Consider the following 15533-nt stretch of genomic DNA (forward strand, 5'->3'; position numbering starts at 1 on the left):
TCTGTTCATGAAGGGTTGCATTAGCCCTTTTGGTCAGAGAGTTGCACTGGGAGCTTGGGTTCAGCTGACTAGATACCAATACCAATATATACTATATTCTTTTTCAGACTCACTGCTTCCCAGGATAGTCCCTCGTCCTGCATGCCCTCCATTCTTTGGACCTAGATATATGGTTTTATATTTGGTCATATTAAAATGCATGTTTGCTTGTGCCTAGGTTGCTCTGTACCAGTGACCTGCCCTCTTTATTTACCACTCCCCCAGTCTTTGTGTAGAGTATTAACCTCCGAGTCCTGGTCACACTGCTTTCTGCCTATTGTACTTACACTCCCCGTGCATTTCCAGACTGCACCTTGTATTCTAAAGTGGTGCATAGCCTTGCTATGAACAGTTGTACAGGTGCAGTATTCCACCCCAGAGGCAGCTGCAATGCATCCCGGGGGAAGTGATTCCTCTGTGGTTGTGTCTGATGATCTCAAAGGAAATAGGCTGGACACTGAGAGGCAAAGACTAAGAAGGCAACAATAGTTAATCCTTGATGGTAGCAACTCCTACTACTTAGCTTGCCTAACATTTCTAACTATAACCCCAGGTTGAATTGCTTTGCCAGTTGTTCAGGCTGCAATTTTCTATGCTTGCTCTCTGCCTCAGACTGAATTTTGTTTTGGAAGAGTTCAGTCATTTCTGTCACAGCTGGGAATAGAATCCAGGTCTCTGCTATTTTACCCCCAGTTCTCAGCTGCTTAGCCCCACAGCTTCTCAGGCAGAAGGAGGAAGGGAAAGGTGCCACCTCTACTTGGCTATGTGCCTGTGAAATGGGGCTACGCCTGCATAGGTTGCCCACAGTTTCTATAGCCCAGATTTTAAAAGGTATTTATGATCTAGGCATATGTCTTGTATTCCCCTCTCTAGTGGCTGGTCCACAGAAGAACTCACAGCTTTCTGCCACTGGTAGCTAATGGAGTTTGCCCTTAGCTCAAGTGGTGGAGGGCTGTGTTATGGGGGTGAAGACCATGGACTGATAGCCCTGTTGATGCCTGGTGGTTTTCTCACTGTTGAAATTGATAGATCGTGCATCTTTCTTTTAAAATAACCTGGGAAATTACATACTATAAACTAGATTAAAATTCTTTTAATCAGCTTGCAAAATCAAGCACTGAAAAGTTAGGAAACACCAAAACAAAGAAAAATCCATGCAACCTTAGTTCAGCTCTCTCGTGCATTATGATGCTGTCTTTAATGATCACATGCTATTTCCCTCCCCACGAACCACTGCCTCATTCAGTGCACAGGCTGGATGGTGCTCCCTGAATGCATTGGAGTTAAGCGGTAAATGAAGCTGCTGTCAGTAGAACCCTTTGCTTTTTCACTGCAAAAGTTGGAAAGTGAGTCAGGAATGAGGCAGAAAACTACAGGGGGAACAAGAATGGGCATGTAGTTAAGGAAGCTGACTGCAACCAAGGAGACCTAGGTTCTGGCCTTTGCTCTCCTCCATGCAGATGTTGGATAGACCATCCCACCAAATGTTTCCACAGGTGGCTGCCAGTTCTGTACTTCTCATTTTCTGCCCATTTAACTTGAGATACATCATTTAAGGGCTGAGCATTCACACGTGGGACTGAAGTCAACGGGTTCTGTGGGTGCTCAGCCCCTATGAAAAATCAGCCACTTGAGATAAAATTTTCAAAACCATTGAAATAATTTAGCAACTTACGTCCCACTTTCAAAAGTGACTTAGGGGTATGCAGGAGCTGAAATACCATTGACTTGCAGGGAGACTTGGGCTTCTTTGGCCCAGATCCTCAAAGGCTTTTAGGTACCTAACTCCCATTGCTCCCGTGGATGTCAATGGGAGCTAGATACCCAAGTGCCTTTGATCATCTGAGCCCTGTGTGCCTAGCGTTCTTTAGAAAATGAAACATAGGCTCCTAAGTCACTTAGCTGCATATTATCCTCAGGTGTCCAATGGGATTGCCAAAATCAAAAGCAGGAAAAAATGTACACTGCCTTTTGGGGACCTCACTGATGGGTGTCTCAAGCCAGGCTCCCACAGGTAACATTTTCAAAAACTGCTATCTCACAGGGAGTCTTAAAGACAAAGTCACTAATATTTGGGAACGAGGCACTCAGGTACTGTAGTAATAAGCAGGCCCAGAATCTGATAATTCTGTAGTTAGTGGCTATTTGGGATGGTTTGCAGTAAATAAGGTCTGAAGGTTACACACTGAATGATGAGTGGAGAGAGAGAAATATTGAGAAGCTGCCTCATTCCCAGCGTAATAGCCACCCTCTGCATGGAATGAGGCAGGGACATTTGGGGGTAAGGGCGGGGTGACAGTATATTGGCTAAAGAGGGCCTTGGCCTACATCAAAGAAATCCTCAACATGCACTAGAGATGGCTGAACACAATCACAGTTAGTTAATATTTTGCTCAATGCCTCCATCAAACAGCAGAAGGCAATCTCCCATCTCACCCTCTCTGGTATCTGCTTGTATAGATGTTGGAAAGAGGGGTAGGTAGCGTGGTGCTGAAAGGGAGTATAGTAACTCACAAAAGGTCCAGGATTGTCCCTGACTCTTTAAAAAGGTGTCCCATTTCCATGTCCTCCACTTCATCAGGCTCAGCACAGATCCAGCTGCTACCATCCCTGCAAGTCACACAAAGTACCCCAGCCACACTAGCATCACAATTTCCCACTACCCAGGGGACCAGGGCTGACATAAATTTGGTCTCTGGGCCAGAGAAAACCTCCCAAGGAAAACTCCCACTGCTGAAGATTCCCTGCAAGTAATCAGGGCTCTGCTTGCACTGGGTGGAGAAGTGGGTCACTGCTTTAGGGGCCCCAGTGGCATAGTCCACCACCAGCACTAGGAGAGACCTGTTTGCTCTCCAGGCAGGTTTATCCACAACAGCCACACCAATTCCCTGCAAAAGACACTATATGATAAGAATCAGTTTCTAACGCCATTTGTATCCATCTCCCCCCATCTCCTATCCACTGCTCCAGGACTTGCACTCTAGTTCTACAGCCTTATATGCCCTGGGCCAATAAAAGATCCAAGTTTCCCTTTGCCTGGTTTGCTGGGTGCCTGTTTGTTACTGGTGTAATGTCCAGCCATTTGGACTAGTATTTGTGAGGCACCCCTCATTGCTTATGGATCAGGAGCCCGCTGGCTGCAAGGAAGATTCTGCTCTCCGAGGACTTGCTCTGTGCAGCTGGGCTGGCTGATTACCTGTGGGAGCTCCCCACCTGTGCCTGATCTCACTGCGTAACCCTCCGTTAGCTGTTCCAGCCGAGTTCTGGCTAGCCTGAGGACTGTATTCAGTAATCCCATCCACGGGGAAGGATCACCATCATTTAAAGTGCTACAGCCAGCATGTGTTGATGTGGGTAGGGCCAGGCTCTGGCCTGATAACGGTTAGCTGTGGCCATGTAGCCCCCTGACCCTTGGCCACTTCTCTTTTACCCTGGCTGGGAACCATGTGTTCCTCAGACTCCAGCTTAGCAGCGGTGATGGTCCCATGCATGGAGCAAGTGAGTTGTAAGCACAGTGGGAGTGGAACACCTTTCATATTAAGCCATTTCCCAGCATGTGTAGGGCACAACAGCTGCCAGCCTGGACCCTGACCTGGGTCCCTCTTCCTTGTGCTGTTCACTGAATTGCCAAGTGAGGGTGAGGGTTAATGCAGCCATGGGGGTGGAGGGTGGGAGTGCTGAGCTGCCAGCCGGGGGCTGTGAGTGTGTTCACAGCTGCCAGAGCCTGGGTGACCAGGCTGGAGAATCTAGCTGCTGAGGATATGGCTGGTACAGTACAATGTGGGATGAACATGAACCGTTGCAGGGAGGTCCCTAGTCAGCCAGGGAACGCTATTACACTGCAAGTAGAGCACCACTCAGTATAATGTCCAGAGCCCCAAGGCAGCCTCCAGACTGGGCTGCTCCTACCTAAGTTCCCTCTAAGCTGCACAGCCGCGCAGTAGCCTATTAAACGACACTCTGGCTGCAGCGAGGAGAGATGTCTCTCCTCCAGCCCCGGACCTGCCATGGCTGGGGGAGAGGCACCTCTCCCATGGCCCCAACCCGGCCCAGACCTGCTGCAGCCAGGGGAGAGGTGCCTATCCCATGATCCCAGGTGCTGCTCCAGGGAGAGAGGGCTGGGGGGAGTCCCCACTGTAGCCCTGGGGCAGCCTGTGCCCCAAACCCCTCATCCCTGGCCCCACCCCAGAGCCCGCACCCGCAGCCAGAGTCCTCAGCCCCTGCACACCACCTCTCTGCCCCAGCCCTGAGAACCTCATCCCTGGCCCCACCACAGAGTCTGCACCCTAGTCAGAGCCCTCATACCCCTAGACCCCAACCCTCTGCCTCAGCCCTGAGCCCCCTCCCACACTCCAAACCCCTCGGTCACACATCACCTCCATACTGGTGCACATAACAAAATTCATTCCGCACATGGGTGGGAAAAATTAGAGGGAACAGTGTTCCCACTAAATAAAGGTACCTGTTCACTCAGTCTGTTTTCAATGGCTCCCCACCATATCACCCCTTACCCAGCTCCAGGCAAAAACACCCTCCATGCCTTCAGAGGGCTCCCAAGTCTGTCTCTGCCCCCAGAGCGCAGCCTGCTCTGGGCACAATAATGACTTCTGCCTGCTCACTGTGCTGCTCCGTCCTCCACCTGCTCTCTGCTCCTTCCTGGGTTGAGGCTCTGGCCCTTGGAGCTCTCTTGGAGTGGCTGCCTCTTGCTCCATCTCACCCTGGGACCACTCCCCTCTCCGTAGTTCACCATTGGCTCTCTTTGTGCAGAATGTTCCAAGACTCGTGGGTTATGGGCACAGCGGCCTTGTGAAATGAAGAGCAGTGGTGTTCTAGGAACAGGCTGGAGTCAGCGGCAGGAAGGCCATGGTAACAATGCATACAGTACGGAAATGCCCAGGTCACCATGGTGAGGAGATCACCATGCAGGGCAGGCTTACAAAAGCCCCTAGGGAACTGTGGTGCACCAGTCCCATTGACTTGAAGGGCCACATTTTGCCAGCCTGGCCTTCCTTCTGTGCTTGCAATTATTTGTGGGCATCAATGCTACCCTTTATAAGCCTAGCTACGTGTTACGCGGAGGGCTAAATGATGTCATCAAATGTGCCCATCGTTGGTTGCTCCTACAAAATTGTGGGTCTGAAAAGAGAGGCCAGGATAAAACTTAGGCTTGTGGCAAACCCTAAACTAACCAGCAGTGCCTAGCATGCACAGCGCTCGCTGAACGGCATTCACACAGGGCCCTCCAGTGGGCACCATATACACAGGAACCTACAAAGAGAAAGCACAGGCGCATCTTCCGAGGTGGACATGCACACAGCCTATCTTACTGGGAGCACATGTACATGGGAACGTTCACGTGTCACATGCATACATGCACAGGGAATGGTGAGGACCCCAACATGGTTTTGAATGCATGAAAGGGTTCTTGCAGTCTTGCCCTACAGAATAGTTGCAGGTAGCATGATTCCTGAGCAATTTTGGACAGCCCTCAGCGGCATTTCTGTCAGATTCTGTCCTTCTGCTGGGCACTGGGTGCTATTGACATTGTCTGGGACAGCAATTCCCAGGCTTTGCAGCTTCTAGGCCCTGGCTGAAGTTCCTGAAAATCTGCTAAGACCCGACACAGAAACTGTACATGCCAAACAATGTACCTGCCTGCACCTGCTGTTCATCCTCCTCCTGCATCTCCTGCTCAGACGTTCTTCGGTGCCAGGCCTGGGGAAGGTCCCTTCGGCTCACCCTCCAGGCAGGTCATTTGACTAGTTGAGACCCAGGTGATGAGAGAAGAATCAGCTGAGGCATCTCTGAACGGACTGACTGCAGTTAGGAGGAGGAGACAGGGATGCTGCTGGCAGCCTTCCAGCAAATCAGACTGCAGAAGCAGTCCCTAGACCTGCTAGGGAGCTTTAGGCATAAGGACAAATCCAGAGTTTGCTAGAGCGTGGTGAGTCATGCACCCTTTGTAAACTGCAGAGGAACCCTTTCCATTCCCCAGCCTGACAAGGCACTTTCTTTCTCCTGAGTAGCTTCAGCTTAGCAGTGCAAGTGATACTCCAAAATCTGAACCACTCTTCACAACTCTTCATCAGTGGCTGCTTTGTTATCTACAAGGGCCCCATTTGCAAGAATACTAGCTGAAAAGAACCGCACATCCACGGCTCAGATGGAGACTTGGGTCCATTTATTTCCAAGCCTGGCAATTCCTGAGTACATAACCAATCTCACTATACTTGGCATTATATTCAGTAAACACCCTACTCTTAAATTACTGTTCATGGCAATAAAGTCCCATTAAACATACATTCCCTCTCCTATTATGCAGTTGTGCTCTAAATGAGGTGTCTACACTGTGTTCTACACTAGGTTAATCTTTTGGGTTCTCTCCCGAATTAACTAAACTTCCATTTAGTTTCCTTTCCGATTTCCTCCCTTTAATGACCATGCCATAAAGCAAAGCTGAGCCAGCAAATGGCACCGTGTAGCAGCCAGATGGGTCTCCGGACTGAGCTCCTGGCCTGAGAAAGAGGCAGGGAAAACTAGCCAGGCACTAGCTGCCCCTATATTGCAGCTCCACATGCCACACCAGGAGCAATCAGCAGTCCCATCGCAGTGCCATGCTCCTTATTTTCAAAAGGAGCAGATGAATTTTTTTCCAGACATCGTTGTAGCTTCCTAATGCACAAGGCAAAGCTTAGGGTTGCCAACTTTCTAATTGCACAGAAATGAACACCCTAACCCCACCCCTTCCTGAGGCCCCACCCCCTGCCCTGCCCCTTCCCCGAAGTCCAGGCCCCGCTTACTACATTGCCCCTCTTTCAGTGGCTTGCTGTCCCCCACCCTCACTCACATTCACTGGGCTGGGGCAGGAGGTTGGGGTGCAGGAGGTGGGGAGGGCTCTAACTGGGGGTGCAGACTCCAGAGTTGGGCCAGAAATGAGGGGTTCAGGGTGCAGGAGGGGGCTCCAGGCTGAGGCAAGGAATTGGGGTGTGGGAGGGGGTGAGAGCTTTGGCTGGGGGTGCGGACTCTGGGGTGGGGTTGGGGATGCGGGTTTGGCGGTGCAGGCGGGGACTCTAGTCGGGGGGGTGGGGCCGAGGGATTCGGCGTGCGGGAGGGAGCTGTGGGTTGAGGCAGTGGGTTGAGGTGCAGGAGGGGGTATGGGCTCTGGGCTGGTGGTGAGGGCTCTGGGGTGGGGCTGGGGTTGAGGGGTTTGGGGAGCAGGAGGGGGCTCCGGGCTGGGGGGTGGGGCCGAGGGGTTCAGGGTGTGGGGGGGCTCTGAGCTGGGGTTTGGGGTGGGGGGTGAGGGCACTGGACTAGAGTTGCGGGCTCTGGGGTAGGGCCAGGGATGAGGGGCTTGAGTTGCAGGAGGGGGCTCCAGGTTTGGGGGGCCTTAGGGCTGGAGTAGGGAGCCAGGGCTCATGGTTGAGGCACAGGCTTACCTTGGGCGGCTCCCAGTTGGCAGTGCTGCGGGTCTAAGGCAGGCTCCCTGCCTGACCTGGCACCGTGCTGCGCCCCAGAAGCAGCCAGCAGGTCTGGCTCCTAGGCAGGGGGCCCAGGACACTCCATGCGCTGCTCTCACCCACAGGCTTCACCCCCCCAGCTCCCCGTGGTTCCTGGCCAATGGGAGTGCAGAGCCAATGCTCAGGGCAGCGCGCGGAGCCCCGTGGCCCCCCCACCTAGGAGCTGGACCTGCTCCCCACATCAGGGGCACAGCACGGTGCCAGGACAGGTAGGGACTAGCCTGCCTTAGACCCGCAGCACCGCCAACCAGACTTTTAATGGCCCAGTCGGCGGTGCTGACTGGAGTTGCCAGGGTCCCTTTTCGACCAGGCTTTCCAGTCAAAAACCGGACATCTGGCAACTCTAGCAAAGGTGTCTGGTGAAAGATCATGTGTCCCTATAGAACAGAGCTGGGAAGAGAAACATCTCTAGTTACAGAGCATAGGATCACATGGCCTTGCTCTGGGATTTAAATACCACGAGGCAATTCATTTACATTTCTGCTGGGGATAAGCGCTCAGTGGAGGATCAGGCTCTCTGCACCTAGGTACTGAGGGTACAATAGCACTTCTCTCCCGTGCAGGGTGTGGGGGTGGGGGGAGCGCATTAACACATGGGCAGTGGGTAGATCCTGGGGCTGGGCCAGTGCACGTTCTGCAGCAGGGAACAGGGAGGAGGGAGTGGAGCCCCCAGAATGTGAAGAGCCCCACAGCTCAGAGCCTGCTGTCCCTTCTACCCCACCCTCCCATGCATAGTGTAGCAGCCCAACCTGTTCCTTTCTCCCCTTTCCCCTCCCTAAACCCCCCCAGTACTCCCACGTGTGATGCTGGCAAACCAGGGGCCAGCTCTTGCCAAGGCTTTAGGCCTCAGCTGAGCACTGACAAATTCATTGCTGGAAACCACACTAGCTCACCTCTGCAGTATGACTAAGATGGGTATTGGACTTATAACAATGGGGTTAGCCTTTATGAAATGCTTGTATGTTGCTGCATGTGTTAATCTCACTTATAATATCTTTATCGTCTGCTATAAAGTAATAGTTAAGATTTTGCTTTGCAACTGTGACAAATGTTTGGTCACCTGTCGGGAGGGATTGTCTCCTGCTCATCAGGATGGTTATCAAAACTAAATGGGCCATTGTGGGACATCACAATACAGTACAAAGACTTTGTTAATTGCCCCTTCACACCCAGGAAGAGTGTGCAAAAGGGCTCATCCCATCACCTTGAATTCTGAAAGAAAGATATACGGTAAAAATAGCTGACAAGAAAATTGTTTATCTCTTTTCTGTTCAGACTCTCAGGGCTGGAGCTAGGAAACAGAAAGCAGAGATCCCCATGGTCATACTAGGTTAGCCCTAAAAGACATACAGTGCTGCTGACCGATGAACGGTACAGAGTTAAAGCGTAGAAGTTTCTGGTTATCAGGGAATAACGTACAGACTATCAAGGGGTGCAAAGTCTGGTTTAAGATCGGATGGCGTAAGGAATACATAATCTGCAATATCCCTGACTGGGGGTAAATGGTTAATGAGTCAAAGTACAGACATTGAGATATGAGGGTATGTTGTTCATATAATGGCTACGTTCAGGTGTGGAGTATAATGAGTGGATACAATGATGAGGATGGATTGACCCTCATTTGGAGAGATTTAACGTTCAGCGTAGGGTGACCAGATAGTCCCAATTTTGGGGTCTTTTTCTTATATAGGCTCCTATTACCCCCCACCCCCATCCTGATTTTTCACACTTGCTGTCTGGTCACCCTAGTTCAGTGAGTTTATGGTTCCAGTTCATATGTTCCAACGGATAAAGTCTCTTGGTCCTTTTCTTGTAGTCAATGCACGATGTCACTCTGGCTCACGCCTCCTGTATTGCCAGTGGCTGGTGATGTGTTCAGTGTAGATGTCCCTGGACAATTGGATGGTATCTGAGACCCTGAGGTGATGCATGAGCCATGCTTAGCATTGACCGATCCTGCAGGTCCGGAGCACACTCTCGTTGCAGGGGTCCCAGGCGCCCAGGGCTCAGACAATCAGGGCATCCATCTGCACCTTGTAGCCCTTCGCTCTCAGGGTGTTGGCCAGGGGAGCATACTTTTCCAGCTTATGAGCTCAGGCTTCGTGAAAGGCCGGGGTCCTGTTCTCAAAGGAGACCGTGACATTGACAAGGATGATCTTTTTCTGGGCCTCGTCGGTGACGACGATGTCAGGTCGTAGCTGGCTGTCGGTACCGGGGATGGCACAGCTCCCCCAAGCGCGGTGCGATGACTTTCACCAGGCAGTTCTGGATGGTGTTGTGGTGCAACTGCCAGGCTCTGGAGTGGGGCTTGCAGCTGCACAGGACGAGGGGCAGGGTCTCATTGGAGTAGCTGCACTTCCTGCAACGCTTGTCTCAGTTCCCATGGCAGACGGCTCCATTGAGCGGGACACAGTTGAGCCGGGCACGGTGAATGAACCACCAGTTGGCGAAATGGGTGAAGCTGCCCCTGGAGAGGAAGTGGTTGCTGGCATCCCACTTGCTGGTCAACCAGGCTTTACCCTGGTCCAGTTTACACTTCCAGGTTCCACGTACAGCGAGTGCATGGCAGCCTTCAGGGTCCTCTCCAGCATGCCCCTGGCACTCAGGGTGACAATGGTGTTGTTACTACACCTCTCCTTTGTCACCTTTATAACCGCAGACATGAATTTCCTTCCTGCCTGTCAGTGAGGCTGTACGCATGGGTGTGGGGAAAACACCGTGCTGGTCCTGCTAACCCGATCTTCTCCCACAAAGCATCCATGCTGGTTTTTTTAGATCCATCAGCTGCATCCAACACAATTAACACAGAGTTTTGTTGGCAGCAGTTCAGTCATCATTAGCAGGGGACACTGAACTGCTCATAAGTGTGTCCAATCCTTCCTAGCAGAGGGGAGTTTGAAGCAATTGCTCTCCTACGCTGGGGCCCTCTGGGGGAATCCTGCAGAGATCTATCCCTTCACCATTCCTGTTTCATGGGAGTAGCAGCCGTGTTAGTCTATATCCGCAAAAAGAACAGGAGTACTTGTGGCACCTTAGAGACTAACAAATTTATTTGAGCATAAGCTTTCGTGGGCTACAGCCCACTTCATCAGATGCATAGAATGGAACATATAGTAAGAAGATATATATACATATAGAGAACGTGACAAGGTGGAAGTTGTCATACCAACTCTAAGAAGCTAATTAATTAAGATGAGCTATAATCAGCAGGAGAAAAAAAACTTTTGTTGTGATAATCAAGATGACCAATTTCAGACAGCTGACAAAAAGGTGTGAGGATACTTAACATGGGGGAGGGAATAGATTCAATCTGTGTAATGATCCAGCTTTTGTGAGAGCTAGTGCTGAGCTGAAAGTGCAGGGTACTCAGCATCCTGACATCCTGCTCATGTCAGACCCAGCTGGTGCTGGGGCAGTAATTAGCCAGGGACGGTACAAGGCTGGGGCATTGGTGCAAGCAAGTGGCTTTATGGCCCACACTCTAGAGGAATGGGGGGATGTTGGTGAGTTGTGGGGAAAAGTTGTTGAGGGTGGGTCATATCTGCATCTGTGACCCCAGAGCTTGTTTCCCTTGGCCTCTCAGAGCCCCCCCCACCCCCCACCCCGATAGCTGCTCTTCCTGGCAGGCTTCAGAGGCTGCCTCCTTTCAGGGGCATTTGGGGCAGAGCAGGGTTAGGGCCTGGGGTGCCAGGGTGTGGTTCAGACCTATCAAGTGTACTGCCTCCCTCCCTTCCCCACGATACGGCAGCCTATGACAGTACGCCAGCACAGGGAGCCGCAGGGCAAGGAGATCAGCTAGGTCAGCACAGATGTGGTTCTTAGGCAGGGGATCCCAGCAGTTCCTTAGGACAGCTGCTCTCCTCCTCTGGTGGGAGGTGTTGACAATCTCCACCAGCAATGGATTGTTTTGTCCATGGGTGAGGTTTTTCGCCTGCCGCCCTACCGAGGCCTGGGCCCAAGCCTGGAGGTTCTCTTGGAAGTTAGAGCCACCTTTGCCTCTACTCTGGCCATGGCATCATAGCCCTTCCCCAGCCTGCCCATTCCTCCTCCTGACCAGAGAGAACAGAGACATAATGCAGCAATTCGTCTTGGACACCTGCACACTCCGAAACACAGCTACTCTCTGCAAGAGAGAAAGCTGAGCCAGTACTGCCAAAGGAGACAGATGAGTGGCAGTGGACAACAAAACAGCCATGTGTTGGCAATACAGTAAGTACAGCCAATAGTTAAGGGCTGAGTTTGTGGAGAAGCATCACATCACAGAGCAGGGGAGAAATAGTTCTTCTATGTGGAATCTTTCCACTGAGTCCAATAAACATTAGCTCTGGCTGTAAACGGTTCTGGTGCAACTGCATTGGGAATATTCAGTTCTGTTCTTAGCTCTCATGAAGCATAAGAACTGAGAGTTTATTGTTATCATGGTTCTATGCACCTCTCTGGCTGATCTGGTGAAGGCCTTACTCCCAACTTGATGGCATTTCTCTATCCGAATGTCTGTCTATAACGTGGTAACTTTGGAACACCACATCCAATCAATGCCAAAATTTCAGAGAAGTTCTAGGCATAACTGGGCAGAACCCAACTGATTTGTGGGGAAACTGGAAAAACAAAAGGGGGAGAAATGGGGCCCCTGCCATCTGATTAGCACAACCACAGCAGCAAATACCTGTGCAATTGTCTATAGATAAACTAATGGCACCAATTGACACCTTCCAGCATAACACTATTCCCAATAGAGTTTCATCCTCCCAATAGCATTTATTACATTAATACTCTGAATGATTTATCACCCAGGTGCAAAGAAGATGATGGGGGAGCAAGGTGAGGAATGGAGCTGTGCACACAGCCCCTGGCCTAGGCAGGGAGGGAGAATGCAGGACCTCAGTATGGAAGGTGGGGGGAGGAGAGAATGAGGAGACACACAGACTAGGGTTGCCAGGTGTCCAGTTTTTGATCAGAAAGTCCAGTCAAACAGGAACCTGTACAGTGTCCAGTCAGATGTACTGATCAGACACCAAAAGTCCGGTTACTGTAGGGGGGTGGGAGTAGGAGGAGCTGTGGGTCATCAACCCACACCTGTCCCTGCTCAGCCAGGACCGCCTCCTACCTGCATCTCATGAGCAGGCAGGCTCCGGGCCTGCGGCTGCAGTTCCCGTCCCAGCCCCAGAGCAGAGGGAGGCCAGCTGGTGGTGGGAGAGAGTGGAGAGGAGGGAGCAGCAAGTGTCAGGGGAGGGGTGGAGAAGAGCGAGCAGGGGGCAGGGCCTCCAGATAAGAGGCAGGGCAGGGAGAGGTTCCAGCATTCCTGCTGCAGCGTCCAGTTTTCAGAAATTAGAAAGTTGGCAACCCTAGATCCCCAGGCAAGAGGAAGGTTGGGGGGAGTTGCAGAGAGGGTGGGGGAAAAGGAGGGATGCAAGGAGCCCCTGGTATGTGCACTGGCCTCAGCTACACAAGCTATGAAATGTTTGACCCCTGACTTAATAAAACAATAATATCAATAATAATCCTTACCAGAAAGATACTGGAAGTCAAAACCTAGTTAGGCTAATAGCAAGGAGCACAAACTTTGGCAGGTCAAGTAAATGTATAATAAGGCAGGCCAAGAAAGAATTTAAGAAGCAACTTGCTAAAGATGCAAAAACTAACGGTAAGAATTTTTTAAATACATCAGAAGCAGGAAGTCTGCCAAACAAGCAGTGGGGGCACTAGATAACAAAGGTGCCAAAGAAGCACCCAGGGAAGGTAAAGACACAGCAGAGAAACTAAATTAATTCTTTGCATCCGTCTTCACGGCAGAGGATGTGGGGGAGGTCCCCACATCAGAGCTATTCTCTTCGGGTGGCAAATCCCAAGTATTCTCCTACATTGATGTGCCAGTAGAGGAGGTTTTAGAATAAATTGATAAATTAAACTGAAATAAGTCACCAGGGCCAGATGGTATTTACCCAAGAGTTCTGAAGGAACTCAGATATGAAATTGCAAAACTACTATGTGTTGTATGTAACCTATTACTGAAACTAGACTCGGTACCAGGTTACTGGATGATAGCTAATGTAACATTGATTTTTAAAAAGGGCTCTAGAGGTGATCCTGGCAATTACAGGCTGGTGACCCTAACTTCAGTACCTGGCAAATCGGTTGAAATTATAGAACAGAACAGAATTGTCAGACACGTAGATGCACATGTTGCTGGGGAAGGGTCAGCACAGCTTTTATAAAAGGAAGTCATGCCTCAGCAATCTATTCAATTTCTTTCAGGGTGTCAACAAGCACATGGACAAGGGTGCTTCAGACAATATAGAGTAGTCGGATTCTCATGGATCAGTAACAGATTAAAATATAGGAAACAAAGGGCAGGAGTAAATGGTCGGTTTTCACAATGGAGGGAGGTAAACAGTGGGGTCCTCCAAAAATCTGAACTGGAACCTGTACTGTTCATTAATGACCTGGAGAAACAGGTGAACCGTGAAGTGACAAAGTTTGCAGATGTTACAAAATTATTCAAGATAGTTAAATCCAAAGCTGACCGTGAAGAGTTACAAAGGGATCTCTCAAAATAATACATACAAACTGATGGGGTTTAAATTAGCTGTTACCACTCAAGAAAGAGATCTTGGAGTCACCATGATTTCAGCTCAATGCACAGCAGCAGTCAAAAAAGCTAATGAATGTTAGGAATCGTTAGGAAAGTGATTGATAATAAGACAGAAAATATCATAATGCCACTATATAAATCCATGACACGCCCACACCTGGAATACTTCTTATGGGTCTCATTGCCCCATCTCAAAAAGGAAATAATGGAACTGGAAAAGGCTCAGAGAAGGGCAACAAACATGATCAAGGGTATGGAATGGCTTCCACACAAGGAGAGACTAAAAAGATTAGGGCTGTTGAGCTTAGAAAAGAGATGATTAAGAGGGATATGATAGAGATCTATAAAATCATGAATGGTGTAGGAAAAAGTGTTATTACCTTTTCCGACAATACAAGAACCAGGAGTCACCCAATGAAATTAAGAGGCAGCAGGTTTAATAAAAACAAAAGGAAATATTTTTCATACAATGCAACAATTAAGCTTTGCAACTCATTGCCAGGGGATATTGTGATGGCCAAAAGTATAACTGGGTTAAAAAAATAATTAGATAAATTCATGGTGGATAGATCCATCAATGGCTGTCAGCTAAGATGGTCAAGGGATGAAACCCCATGCTCTGGGTGTCCCTGAACTTCCAAATGCCAGAAGCTGGGACTGGATGGTGGGGATGGATCACTCAATAATTGCCCTATTCTGTACATTCCCTCTGAAGCATCTGGTACTGACCATTGTCAGAAAACAGGATACTGGACTAGATTGACCATAGGTCTGACCCAGTGGGGCCGTTCATATTCCTGTGTCATTAACCTAATTCAAAGGAAGCCTGGGGAGAGGTGTGAGGACACATAAGTTCAGAGTAGAGTAAGAGGAGAGCTCTGTGCTATATGTGTCCAATCCTTCCTAGCAGAGGGGAGTTTCAAGCAATTGCTCTCCTACCTTGGGGCCCTCTGGGGCAATCCTGCAGAGATCTATGCCTTCACCCTTCCTGTTTCATGGGAATCTGTGGCTTTTGTGAGAGTCTGTTTTTGAAGTTTTTTTGTTGGAGTATTGCGACTTTGAGGTCTGAATCAAATGACTCCAACAAGAAACTGCAGAACTGGAATTAATTTGCAAACTGGACACCATTAAATTAGGCTTGAATAAAGACTGGGAATGGATGGGTCATTACAGAAAGTAAAAAATATTTCCCCACGCTAATTCTTTTTTTCCCCTGCTGTTACTCACACCTTCTTGTCAGCTGTTGGAAATGGGCCGGATTCCTGATTATCACTACAAAAGTCTGTGGGTTTTTTTTTCTCCTGCTGATAATAGCCTACCTTAACTGATTACTCTTGTTATAGTTAGTGTGGCAACACACATTTTTTCATGTCCTCTGTGTATCT

This window comes from Mauremys reevesii, linkage group 9 (genome assembly GCF_016161935.1).
Source record: "Mauremys reevesii isolate NIE-2019 linkage group 9, ASM1616193v1, whole genome shotgun sequence".
NCBI classification, from domain to species: Eukaryota; Metazoa; Chordata; order Testudines; family Geoemydidae; genus Mauremys; species Mauremys reevesii.